This window comes from Triticum urartu, chromosome 1A, assembly GCF_056163025.1.
Source record: "Triticum urartu cultivar PI428250 chromosome 1A, HENAU_Tu73, whole genome shotgun sequence".
Classification (NCBI taxonomy): Eukaryota; Viridiplantae; Streptophyta; class Magnoliopsida; order Poales; family Poaceae; genus Triticum; species Triticum urartu.
Window position 1 is genome coordinate 23,116,952 of NC_141873.1, and position 13,215 is coordinate 23,130,166.

Genomic DNA, 13,215 nt, shown 5'->3' on the forward strand with positions numbered 1-13,215 from the left:
TTGGATATCGGAAGTGTTCCGGGTGAAATCGGGATTTTACCGGAGTACCGGGAGGTTACCGGAACCCCCCGGGAGCTATATGGGCCTAAGTGGGCCTTAGTGGAAAAGAGAAGGGGCAGCCCAAGATGGGCCGCGCGCCCCTCCCCTCCCTTGGTCCGAATAGGACAAGGAGAGGGGGCCGGCCCCCCTCTCTCTTTTCCCCCCTCCGCGAATCCTATTCCAACTAGGATTGGGGGGGGGGAATCCTACTCCCAGAGGGAGTAGGACTCCTCCTGGCGCGCCTCTCCTAGGCCGGCCGCACCCCCCCCCTTGAGCCTTTATATACGGAGGCAGGGGCACCCCAGAAAAACACAAGTTGATCCACGTGATCATATTCTTAGCCGTGTGCGGTGCCCCCTTCCACCATAGTCCTCGATAATATTGTAGCGGTGCTTAGGCGAAGCCCTGCTGCAGTAGTACATCAAGATCGTCACCACGCCGTCGTGCTGACGGAACTCTTCCCCGACACTTTGCTGGATCGGAGTCTGGGGATCGTCATCGAGCTGAACGTGTGCTAGAACTCGGAGGTGCCGTAGTTTCGGTGCTTGATCGGTCGGGCCGTGGAGACGTACGACTACATCAACCAAACGCTTCCGTTGTCGATCTACAAGGGTACGTAGATCATACTCTCCCCTCTCGTTGCTATGCATCACCATGATCTTGCGTGAGCGTAGGAAAATTTTGAAATTACTACGAAACCCAACAGTGGCATCCGAGCCAGGTTTTATATGTTGATGTTATATGCACGAATAGAACACAAGTGAGTTGTGGGCGATATAAGTCATACTGCTTACTAGCATGTCATACTTTGGTTCGGCGGTATTGTTGGACGAAGCGGCCCGGACCGACATTACGTGTACGCTTACGCGAGACCGGTTCTCCCGACGTGCTTTGCACATAGGTGGCTTGCGGGTGACAGTTTCTCCAACTTTAGTTGAACTGAGTGTGGCTACGCCCGGTCCTTGCGAAGGTTAAAACAACACCAACTTGACAAACTATCGTTGTGGTTTTGATGCGTAGGTAAGATTGGTTCTTGCTTAAGCCCGTAGCAGCCATGTAAAACTTGCAACAACAAAGTAGAGGACGTCTAACTTGTTTTTGCAGGGCATGTTGTGATATGATATGGTCAAAACGTGATGAGATATAAGTTGCTGTATGAGATGATCATGTTTTGTTAAAGTTATCGGCAACTGACAAAAGCCTTATGGTTGTCTCTTTATTGCATAAGATGCAAGCGCCAAATAATTGCTTTACTTTATCGCTATGCGATAGCAATAGTTGTAAGAGCAATAGTTGGCGAGACGACCGTGTGACGACACATTGATATAGATCAAGATGATGGAGATCATGGTGTCATGCTGGTGACGATAGAGATCATGACAGTACTTTGGAGATGGAGATCAAAGGCGCAAGATGATGATGGCCATATCATGTCACATATTTTGATTGCATATGATGTTTATCTTTTATACATCTTATTTTGCTTAGTTTGATGGTAGCATTTTAAGATGATCTCTCACTAATTATCAAGAAGTGTTCTCCCTGAGTATGCACCGTTGCGAAAGTTCTTCGTGCTGAGACACCACGTGATGATCGGGTGTGATAGGCTCTACGTTCAAATACAACGGGTGCAAAACAGTTGCACACGCGGAATACTCAGGTTATACTTGACGAGCCAAGCATATACAGATATGGCCTCGGAACAGGGAGACCGAAAGGTCGAGCGTGAATCATATAGTAGATATGATCAACATAGTGATGTTCACCAATGAAACTACTCCATCTCACGTGATGATCGGACATGGTTTAGTTGATTTGGATCACGTGATCACTTAGAGGATTAGAGGGATGTCTATCTAAGTGGGAGTTCTTAAGTAATATGATTAAATTGAACTTAAATTTATCATGAACTTAGTCCTAGTAGTATTTTGCAAATCATGTTGTAGATCAATAGCTCGCGTTGTTGCTTCCCTGTGTTTATTTTGATATGTTCCAAGAGAAAATTGTGTTGAAAGATGTTAGTAGCAAAGATGCGAATTGGATCCGTGATCTGAGGTTTATCCTCATTGCTGCACAGAAGAATTATGTCCTTGATGCACCGCTAGGTGACAGACCTATTGCAGGAGCAGATGCAGACATTATGAACGTTTGGCTAGCTCAATATGATGACTACTTGATAGTTTAGTGCACCATGCTTAATGGCTTAGAATCGGGACTTCAAAGACGTTTTGAACGTCATGGACCATATGAGATGTTCCAGGAGTTGAAGTTAATATTTCAAGCAAATACCCGAGTTGAGAAATATGAAATCTCCAACAAGTTCTATAGCTAAAAGATGGAGGAGAATCGCTCAACTAGTGAGCATGTGCCCAGATTGTCTGAGTACTACAATCGCTTGAATCAAGTGGGAGTTAATCTTCCAGATAAGATAGTGATTGATAGAATTCTCTAGTCACCATCACCAAGTTAGTAGAACTTCGTGATGAACTATGATATGCAAGGGATAACGGAAACGATTCCCAAGCTCTTCGTAATGCGGAAATTGATGAAGGTAGAAATCGAGAAAAACATCAAGTGTTGATGGTAGACAAGACCACTAGTTTCAAGAAAAGGGCAGAGGGAAGAAGGGGAACTTCAAAAAGAACAGCAAGCAAGTTGCTGCTCAAGTGAAGAAGCCCAAGTCTGATCCTAAGCCTGAGACTAAGTGCTTCTACTGCAAAGGGACTGGTCACTGGAAGCGGAACTACCCCAAGTGATTGGCAGATAAGAAGGATGGCAAAGTGAACATAAGTATATTTGATATACATGTTATTGATGTGTACTTTACTAGTGTTTATAGCAACTCCTCAGTATTTGATACTAGTTCAGTTGCTAAGATTAGTAACTCGAAACGGGAGTTGCAGAATAAACAGAGACTAGTTAAGGGTGAAGTGACGATGTGTGTTGAAAGTGGTTCCAAGATTGATATGATCATCATCGCACACTCCCTATAAATTCGGGATTAGTGTTGAACCTAAATAAGTGTTATTTGGTGTTTACGTTGAGCATGAATATGATTTGATCATGTTTATTGTAATACGGTTATTCATTTAAGTAAGAGAATAAATTGTTGTTCTGTTTACATGAATAAAACCTTCTATGGTCATACACACCAACGAAAATGGTTTGTTGGATCTCGATTGTAGTGATGCACATATTAATAATATTGAAGCCAAAAGATGCAAAGTTAATAATGATAGTGCAACTTATTTGTAGCACTGCCGTTTAGGTCATATTGGTGTAAAGCGCATGAAGAAACTCCATGCTGATGGGATTTTGGAATCACTTGATTATGAATCACTTGATGCTTGCGTACCATGCCTCATGGGCAAGATGACTAAGACTCCGTTCTCCGGAGCGAGCAACTGACTTATTGGAAATAATACATACTGATGTATGCGGTCCGATGAGTGTTAAGGCTCATGGCAAGTATCATTATTTTCTGAACTTCACAGATGATTTGAGCAGATATGGGTATATCTACTTGATGGAACATAAGTCTGAAACATTTGAAAAATTCAAAGAATTTCAGAGTGAAGTGGAAAATCATCATGACAAGAAAATAAAGTTTCTACGATCTGATCGCGGAGACAAATATTTGAGTTACGAGTTTGGCCTTCAGTTAAAAACTATGTGAAATAGTTTCACTACTCACGCCACCTGGAACACCACAGCATAATGGTGTGTCCGAACGTCATAACCGTACTTTATTAGATATGGTGCGAACTATGATGTCTCTTACCAATCTACCACTATCATTTTGGGATCATGCATTAGAGACAACTGCATTCACATTAAATAGGGCACCATCTAAATCCGTTGAAACGACACCGTATGAACTATGGTTTGGCAAGAAACCTAAGCTGTCGTTTCTTAAAGTTTGAGGTTGCAATGCTTATGTGAAAAAGTTTCAACCTGATAAGCTCAAACCCAAATCGGAGAAGTGCGTCTTCATAGGATACCCAAAAGAAAATGTTGGGTACACCTTCTATCACAGATCCGAAGGCAAGATATTGGTTGCTGAGTATGGATCCTTTCTAGAGAAGAAGTTTCTCTCGAAAGAAGTGAGTGGGAGGAAAGTAGAACTTGACGAGGTAACTGTACCTACTCCCTTATTGGAAAGTAGTACATCACAGAAACCTGTTTCTGCGACACCTACACCAATTAGTGAGGAAGCTAATGATAATAATCATGAAACTTCAGAACAAGATACTACTGAACCTTGTAGATCAACCAGAGTGAGATCCGCGCCAGAGTGGTACGGTAATCCTGTTCTGGAAGTCATGCTACTAGATCGTAATGAACCTACGAACTATGAAGAAGCGATGGTGAGCCCAGATTCCACGAAATGGCTTGAAGCCATGAAATCTGAGATATGATCCATGTATGAGAACAAAGTATGGACTTTGATGGATTTGCCCGATGATCGGCAAGCCATAGAAAATAAATGGATCTTCAAGAGGAAGACGGACGCTGATAGTAGTGTTACTATCTACAAAGCTCGACTTGTCGCAAAAGGTTTTCGGCAAGTTCAAGGGATTGACTATGATGAGACCTTCTCACCCGTAGCAATGCTTAAGTCTGTCCGAATCATGTTAGCAATTGCCGCATTTTATGAAATCCAACAAATGGATGTTAAAACTGCATTCCTGAATGGATTTCTGGAAGAAGAGTTGTATATGATGCAGCCGGAAGGTTTTGTCGATCCAAAAGGAGCTAACAAAGTGTGCAAACTCCAGTGATCCATTCATGGACTGGTGCAAGCCTCTCGGAATTGGAATAAACGCTTTCATAGTATGATCAAAGCATATAGTTTTATACAGACTTGCGGTGAAGCCTGTATTTACAAGAAAGTGAGTGGGAGCACTACAGCATTTCTGATAAGTATATGTGAACGACATATTGTTGATCGGAAATAATGTAGAATTATTCTACAAAGCATAAAGGAGTGTTTTTAAAGAAGTTTTTCAAAGAAAAACCTCGGTGAAGCTGCTTACATATTAAGCATCAAAATCTATAGAGATAGATCAAGACGCTTGATAAGTTTTTTCAATGAGTACATACCTTGACAATATTTTGAAGTAGTTCAAAAATGGAACAGTCAAAAAAAGAGTTCTTGGCTGTGTTACAAGGTATGAAATTGAGTAAGACTCAAAAGCCCGACCACGGCAGAAGATAGAAAGAGGATGAAAGTCATTCCCTATGCCTCAGCCATAGGTTCTATAAAGTATGCCATGATGTGTACCAGATCTATTATATACCCTACACTGTGTTAAGCAAGGGAGTACAATAGTGATCTAAGAGTAGATCACTGGACATTGGTCAAAATTATCCTTAGTGGAATAAGGAAATATTTCTCGATTATGGAGGTGACAAAAGGTTCGTCGTAAAAGGTTACGTCGATGCAAGTTTTGACATAGATCTGGATGACTCTAAGTCTCGATCTAGATACATATTGAAAGTGGGAGCAATTAGCTAGAGTAGCTCCGTGCAGGGAATTGTAGACATAGAATTCGCAAAATACTTACGGATCTGTATGTGACAGACCCGTTGACTAAAATTATCTCACAAGCAAAACATGATCACACCTTAGTATTCTTTGGGTGTTAATCACATAAATGATGTGAACTAGATTATTGACTCTAATAAACCCTTTGGGTATAGGTCACATGACGATGTGAACTATGGGTGTTAATCACATGGTGATGTGAACTCTTAGTGTTGAATCACATGGCGATGTGAACTAGATTATTGACTCTAGTGCAAGTGGGAGACTGAAGGAAATATGCCCTAAAGGCAATAATAAAGTTATTATTTATTCCCTTATATCATGATAAAAGTTTATTATTCATGCTAGAATTGTATTAACCGGAAACATAATACATGTGTGAATACATAGACAAACAGAGTGTCACTAGTATGCCTCTACTAGACTAGCTTGTTAATCAAAGATGGTTATGTTTCCTAACCATGGACAAAGAGTTGTCATTTGATTAACAGGATCACATCATTAGTTGAATGATCTGATTGACATGACCCATTTCATTAGCTTAGCACCCGATCGTTTAGTATGTTGCTATTGCTTTCTTCATGACTTATACATGTTCCTATGACTATGAGATTATGCAACTCCCGTTTGCCAGAGGAACACTTTGTGTGCTACCAAACGTCACAACGTAACTGGGTGATTATAAAGGAGCTCTACAGGTGTCTCCAAAGGTACATGTTGGGTTGGCGTATTTCGAGATTAGGATTTGTCACTCCGATTGTCGGAGAGGTATCTCTGGGCCCTCTCGGTAATGCACATCACTTAAGCCTTGCAAGCATTGCAACTAATGAGTTAGTTGCGGGATGATGTATTACAGAACGAGTAAAGAGACTTGCCGGTGACGAGATTGAACTAGGTATGGGATACCGACGATCGAATCTCGGGCAAGTAACATACCGATGACAAAGGGAACAACGTATGTTGTTATGCGGTCTGACCGATAAAAGATCTTCGTAGAATATGTAGGAGCCAATATGAGCATCCAGGTTCTGCTATTGGTTATTTACCGGAGACGTGTCTCGGTCATGTCTACATTGTTCTCGAACCCGTAGGGTCCGCATGCTTAAGGTTACGATGACAGTTATATTATGAGTTTATACATTTTGATGTACCGAAGGTTGTTCGGAGTCCCGGATGTGATCACGGACATGACGAGGAGTCTCGAAATGGTCGAGACATAAAGATTGATATATTGAAAGCCTATGTTTGGATATTGGAAGTGTTCCGGGTGAAATCGGGATTTTACCGGAGTACTGGGAGGTTCCCGGAACCCCCCGGGAGCTATATGAGCCTAAGTGGGCCTTAGTGGAAAAGAGAAGGGGCAGCCCAAGATGGGCCGCGCGCCCCTCCCCTCCCTTGGTCCGAATAGGACAAGGAGAGGGGGCCGGCCCCCCTCTCTCTTTTCCCCCCTCCGCGAATCCTATTCCAACTAGGATTGGGGGGGGGCATCCTACTCCCAGAGGGAGTAGGACTCCTCCTGGCGCGCCTCTCCTAGGCCGGCCGCACCCCCCCTTGAGCCTTTATATACGGAGGCAGGGGCACCCCAGAAAAAACACAAGTTGATCCACGTGATCATATTCTTAGCCGTGTGCGGTGCCCCCTTCCACCATAGTCCTCGATAATATTATAGCGGTGCTTAGGCGAAGCCCTGCTGCAGTAGTACATCAAGATCGTCACCACGCCGTCGTGCTGACGGAACTCTTCCCCGACACTTTGCTGGATCAGAGTCCGGGGATCGTCATCGAGCTGAACGTGTGCTAGAACTCGGTGGTGCCGTAGTTTCGGTGCTTGATCGGTCGGGCCGTGGAGACGTACGACTACATCAACCAAATGTTTCCGTTGTCGATCTACAAGGGTACGTAGATCATACTCTCCCCTCTCGTTGCTATGCATCACCATGATCTTGCGTGAGCATAGGAAAATTTTAAAATTACTACGAAACCCAACAGTTCTCATTGAATCTTCAATTATGAATATCGTTGCAATTAGCAAGCAACCGTGATGGCAGAAGCTAGCTAGATGCCTAGATTGATGTGTTCCGTTACTCTATGCAGATTCTGCACTCCAACTAATTGTTTTTCCGTTGTTAGCCGGATCCTTCATGGTTGGAGTGAAGGGGCAGGGGGGCGGGCAATGGGGGAAGGAGCAGCGAGGCCGGGCCGGCGGCGCGGACATGTTGCCTCTTCTTTCGTGGACCATGGATACTTGGTACGTCGCTTTGCTTTCCTTTGTTGGGGATGGTGACGATGTAGTAGTCCACTCCTTACACAACTCGGCCTAAACGCTTCAGTGTGCGGCAGCCGCTGGAGATTTGAGTTTTGTACAGGGAGGCACATCGGAGGGCAGTAGTCGCTGTTTTAGCCAATCATGATGTATTGCACATTGCCTTTCGTTTGCCTCTCACTCTTATTCTTGACATGTTGATTTTTCACTGACATGGAGAAGAAGAGATATTATAGGGCGACATTAACTTCCGTTGTTTTTAATTTGACTATGATTGCAACTTTCAGATTTATCATTTTCTAATACTTGGTGATTTGTATTTTGTAGGTGATGCTGGATGCTTCTACTCTGCAATGCTCATATCCGATGCAATATATTTTTGCTTTATTGAAGGGGACTAACTTGTGCTGGGAGAGATTCCTGAAGGTGATGTCAGATCATTGCTAAATAACAAAGTGTTAGAGTATGTAATGGGCCTAATGGGCCCGTTAGTCTTAGGGTTAATTAAAGATAAGAGTCACTTTCTTAGGGGTCAAGTAAGCCTTGCTTGGGAGTCAAGTAAACCTCTCTATATAAAGAGAGGAGATGTATCAATCTAATCAAGCAAGAATTAAGAAGGAAATCCTTTCATCTTGCCCGGCCGTGGGCAAAAGGCCCCCGGCCGGCCTTCTTGCGCCCTCCTTCTAGCAGTGCCGTAACAATTTGGTATCAGGTAGCTTCGGTTCGATCATGTCTTCACCGCCGCCTAACCCGTCTCTTCCGCTGCCGGTCACGACCGTCGCCCCGCTCCTGCCCGCGCCGGGATCCTCCGTCGCGCACGCCCCCGTCGTCCTCACCCCGGAGGTGTCCGGGGCGCTGCGGGACCTAACACAGACGGTCCAGGAGATCCACCTGTTCTTGGCCGGGTCCTATGGGCCGCACCCGGCTGCGCCGCCCATCACCGCCACCGCGCCGCCGTGGCTGCCGTGGCAGCCGCCGCACCAAGCGGCCCCCGCCGCGCTCGCCGGGCTGCTGCAGCAGCCGCTGCAGCAGCCGCTGCAGCTGCCATCCATCGCCCCGTCCTGGCTGTCGTGACAGCCGCCGCACCAGGCAGCCTTCGCCGCGCTCGCCGGGCCACTGCAGCTGCCATCCATCGCCACCACCGCCCAGCCCTGGCTACACTGGCAGCCACCGCTCCTGCCGGCCTCCGTCGCGCCCGGCGCTCCGCCGCAGCAGCCGCTGCCGCTGCCCGGTGCGCCACCGCCGGTTAGCTCCGGCCCCGCATCGACCGCGCCGGCGGGAGTCCCGCTCCACCAAGTCCAGTCCCCGCCGTCGCCGTCACCGCTTCCGTCTTGGATCGCTACCCGCCACGTGTCGGCGGCGGTGAGGCTGCAGGCTACTGCGCGCGGCCTCCTAGCGCGTCGACGTGTGCGGGAGATGTGTGGTCTGCAGCTGCCGCTCCTCCAAGTTGCCCTTCGCTGCGCAAAGGACCTCGATCTCATCCGCTGTGCCGGGGATCTTGGGCATGCGGTTTCCCCCACGGGCAGCGGGCATGCTGTTTTCCCCACGGGCAGCGACCTCCAAGTCTGCGACATTGGCGATTGGGGGGGCGCACCCCTCCTCGTCATTCTCCATCGCAAGCCCCCCACTCTTCCTTGTGCGGTGCAGACCAACAGCCGTCCGGCAGGAAGAAGGCATGGTGTCACCGACAACAACGCTCCACGTAGCACCACTGCATTCCGTCACCGGGCGCCGCAAGGGCGCCTCTGGTAGTCACTCTTGCGACCACTTCCAGGTGGCCATACACATGCACTCCTTTTGTCCAGATGGTGTCCATGGGATCCAGGTGGCTGTACACGTGCACGTCCGACGTGCGGATGGTATCCACTTTTTGTTAAGAGGTCCAAAATAAATCGTCCCAGTCCATTTCAGGTTGAGAATAATAAAACAAGCCGAGATGTAAAAGGCTTGTTTTTAGGTGTTAGGTTTGGGTTGCGTCGAGTCATGGTTATAAGTTGGTTAGGCTGCAGTTTGAGGACAAGCTGTATGTCCAGGTGGGGTGTAGTGTTAGAGTATGTAATGGGCCTAATGGGCCCGTTAGTCTTAGGGTTAATTAGAGATAAGAGTCGCTTTCTTAGGGGTCAAGTAAGCCTTGCTTGGGAGTCAAGTAAACCTCTCTATATAAAGAGAGGAGATGTATCAATCTAATCAAACAAGAATTAAGAAGGAAATCATTCCATCTTGCCCGGCCGTGGGCAAAAGGCCCCCGGCCGGCCTTCTTGCGCCCTCCTTCTAGCAGCACCGTAACAGAATCCTTGGCACTTGTGATCTAGTAGTATTTGTCTACGAGAGGTATGCATTCTGTCCAGCTAGGCCGAGTGTTCCAGATTTAGTAATGCTAGAGATACAAACATATTCTGTATACATTTTGATGTTTTAGCTTCCATAGTGAGAGCAAGTTGCAAGACCATATGCGGTCTTATGTTTGCGAGTTTCCTAAATTTATAAGATTCTTGGTCCAATCTGGAGTAGCAGTACAAATGGTTCATTAACTTTTCCACTATGTCTGCTTCTTAGATTTACTACATTCAACTCCTGCATGAATATTTTTTGGTGCCCTCTTTCTGGCGTAGAAGATTGGCAATGCCACAAGATCAAAATATGTTCCATTTATTAATATACGACTCTGCACCAAACTGCTATGGTTGTCAAGTGCATATATAGTGGTATTCTTCTACAAGAACACCCAGTAGGTAAATGATCTTAGATTTATTTTTTCCAGCCATCTTCAGCTGCAGTGCTATTCCTGTTTTCTGAAGTCATGGGTTGCAAGGCTATGCAATCTCTTAACAGTATATTGCACCCAGTTAGCAAGTAAGTCCTTTCTCTTTCTTCTTTATTTCCTGTTTGCATTCAGAATAATTATGTCTAGGCATACTAACCTGCAGTTTTCTAACGTGTGCTTCTCAAGAATGATCTGCATTCGGAACAAACAATTGGAGGGGGGGACCTGGTTTCAACTGTTGATGAGGCACTGTCCGAGGAGAGACAGTAGATAAATGCAAATGTCCCCCAGCGCCAGAGGAGATCCTTTCTATGGAGAAACACCACATACGTACATAATTTTCTGCCTGGATTCTGGAAACGGCCAAGGATAAGCAACTCAAGCGAAAGATTGCTTTGGTCGATCCTGCTGTGTTATTCTTCCCAAACATGCTAAAGAAAGGTTGGTAGGATTGGTAGCCAACTAACTTACATAACACACACACATTACTCTGTTTTTCTAATGACTGTATGTGGATGCATACAAATAGTTTACTATATTCTCTATTTCTTTAGTGAGTATATGAGGATGCGTAACAGTTCTATGCTTTTCACGGATATATGTTGAAGCATGGAAAATGTATATGGTGCGTTTCATTTCTGCTCATCCTGATTTAACCAAACCAACCCCATGCATTTGAGGTTGTTGTGCCTGTCAGGTTTGGACATGTCCTTATTTGTACTAAATCACTAAACTAAACTTTATAAATAAAATAGCCTCCCCCTCCTTTCCAACAACTTATTTATTATTAGAGCAAGCAACGACGTGTTATCGTGCTCGCTTTCTTGTGAGCAGTACTTGAGTTTAGATTGACATATACTCTTAGGTATATAGAATCTTTGCCTACCTCTTGCCTATTTGGCATAAATAGATGGTTTGCTTTGGAGAGGGATTAGATAAGGCCTATGAGTCCTAAGTAAGCCTGATAAGCAGCAAGCACTACACTTCTATTTACTATTAAGCGGCTACTGAATTTCTGATCATACAGTCTAGAAGCAGTACACTTCTATATTGTACACTTCTATATTCGGCGCATTGCACCGCCATCATACAGTCTAGAAGCAAAGGCAAGGATTACAGGGAAAATAAAGGTGCAATGCACCCAATATATTTTACTTTTGGCGAAGTTTTGGCGCTTGCGCAAGAAAGTAACACCATTATTATACCTACTGATCCTTCTTCCCAGGCAATTCGCCATCCGAAGAAATGCAAACTAACTCATCTTTGTACTTCCTCTGTTACAGAGGTAAAAATACTACTGCTTTTCGAAAGCTTTTTGTTGTTGCATGTTCCCCTTTCTTAATCTTGTATTTATTCAATCTCACCATTCTATCGTTTTCCTGAAAAATTATACTCACATAGTAATATTTTCCTTATTGGTGATCTTCTGTTTGGCCTTCATTTGGTGTGCATATAGCATGGGATATTATAGGCTTATTTTTTTATTTGTTCATGCACTAATGCATACTCCCTCCTTTCCCAAATATAAGCCTTTTTCTAGAGATTCCAACAAGTGACTACATACAGAGCAAAATGAGTGAATCTACACTCTAAAATATGTCTACATACACCCATGTGTTGTAGTCCATTTGAAATGTCTAAAATGACTTATATTTAGGAACGCAGGGAGTAAATCTTTTGGTTATGCTCTTATTATTTAGTCTAGAGCTATGCAATGACAACCATGGCTTTAGTGTTCAGGTGAGTGCCATAGACTGAAGAACCCTTGGCATCTTATCTAAATTCTTTAATCCTATATTATGTATTATGCGTGCCCAGTTAAAGTTAAAGTACCTTATACCAGTACCTTAATTAGCCTCTTCTGACAATTGATTGTTTGAACTGTTATAGTAGGACTCGGACTTTCAAAGTTATTAGGCATGTGAACATGTTTTTATTTTAGTTTATACAGTTTTGTGTTATTTTGGCTTCAGGTTGCTCCTGCAGAGAAAGCACAGTAAACTCAGATGATTTAGTTAGAAAATACTCTTCTAAAGGCGGTCACTCAACTAAGTATCTTATACAATATACCCAGCTGGATGATTGGAGCAGTCTCAGCTGCTAATTAGTGCTCCTGTGTTGAATCACTCAGCTCAGTATCAACACTGCCCTCGAGACTTGGCTATTAGCATAGTAGCAATGAGCTCACACAAAAAATCTGCAGATTCATCAAACACTGAAGGAGGTTAGTTCTTACCTGAGTGGCAACGGCGGCTGCCGTGCTGGAGCATCCCTTGCCGTGAAAAGTTACCAGCTTCAGGGAGTGCTGGCACAGCCGAAACTGACGCCACTGACGGCAGGGAGCGACGGTGGCAACTGAGGATTTGGCTCGCCGGTACGAGCAACAGTGGCACCATTTGCCGGTTCCGCAGCTCCAAGCTACAGAGGTAGCTGCCGGGCCACCAAGATGCAGATGGAGCCGCAACACCTCATGGAGCCGCAACACCTTTGAGCTGCAGCAGGAGCCGCTCTGCCGCCAAGCTGCAGCGTCAGCCGCCGCCAAGATGGAGCCCAAAGTGTCGGCGGCGGCCTCCACCAGGTGCTTTATCACTTCAGTACGAGT

The 13,215-nt window shown here is 45.1% G+C and overlaps 1 pseudogene; it reads left to right on the top strand.

The window, feature by feature from the left end:
• Window positions 1-8,578: 8,578 nt before the first annotated feature.
• Window positions 8,579-12,972, top strand: LOC147988631 (uncharacterized; annotated as a pseudogene).
• Window positions 12,973-13,215: the final 243 nt, after the last annotated feature.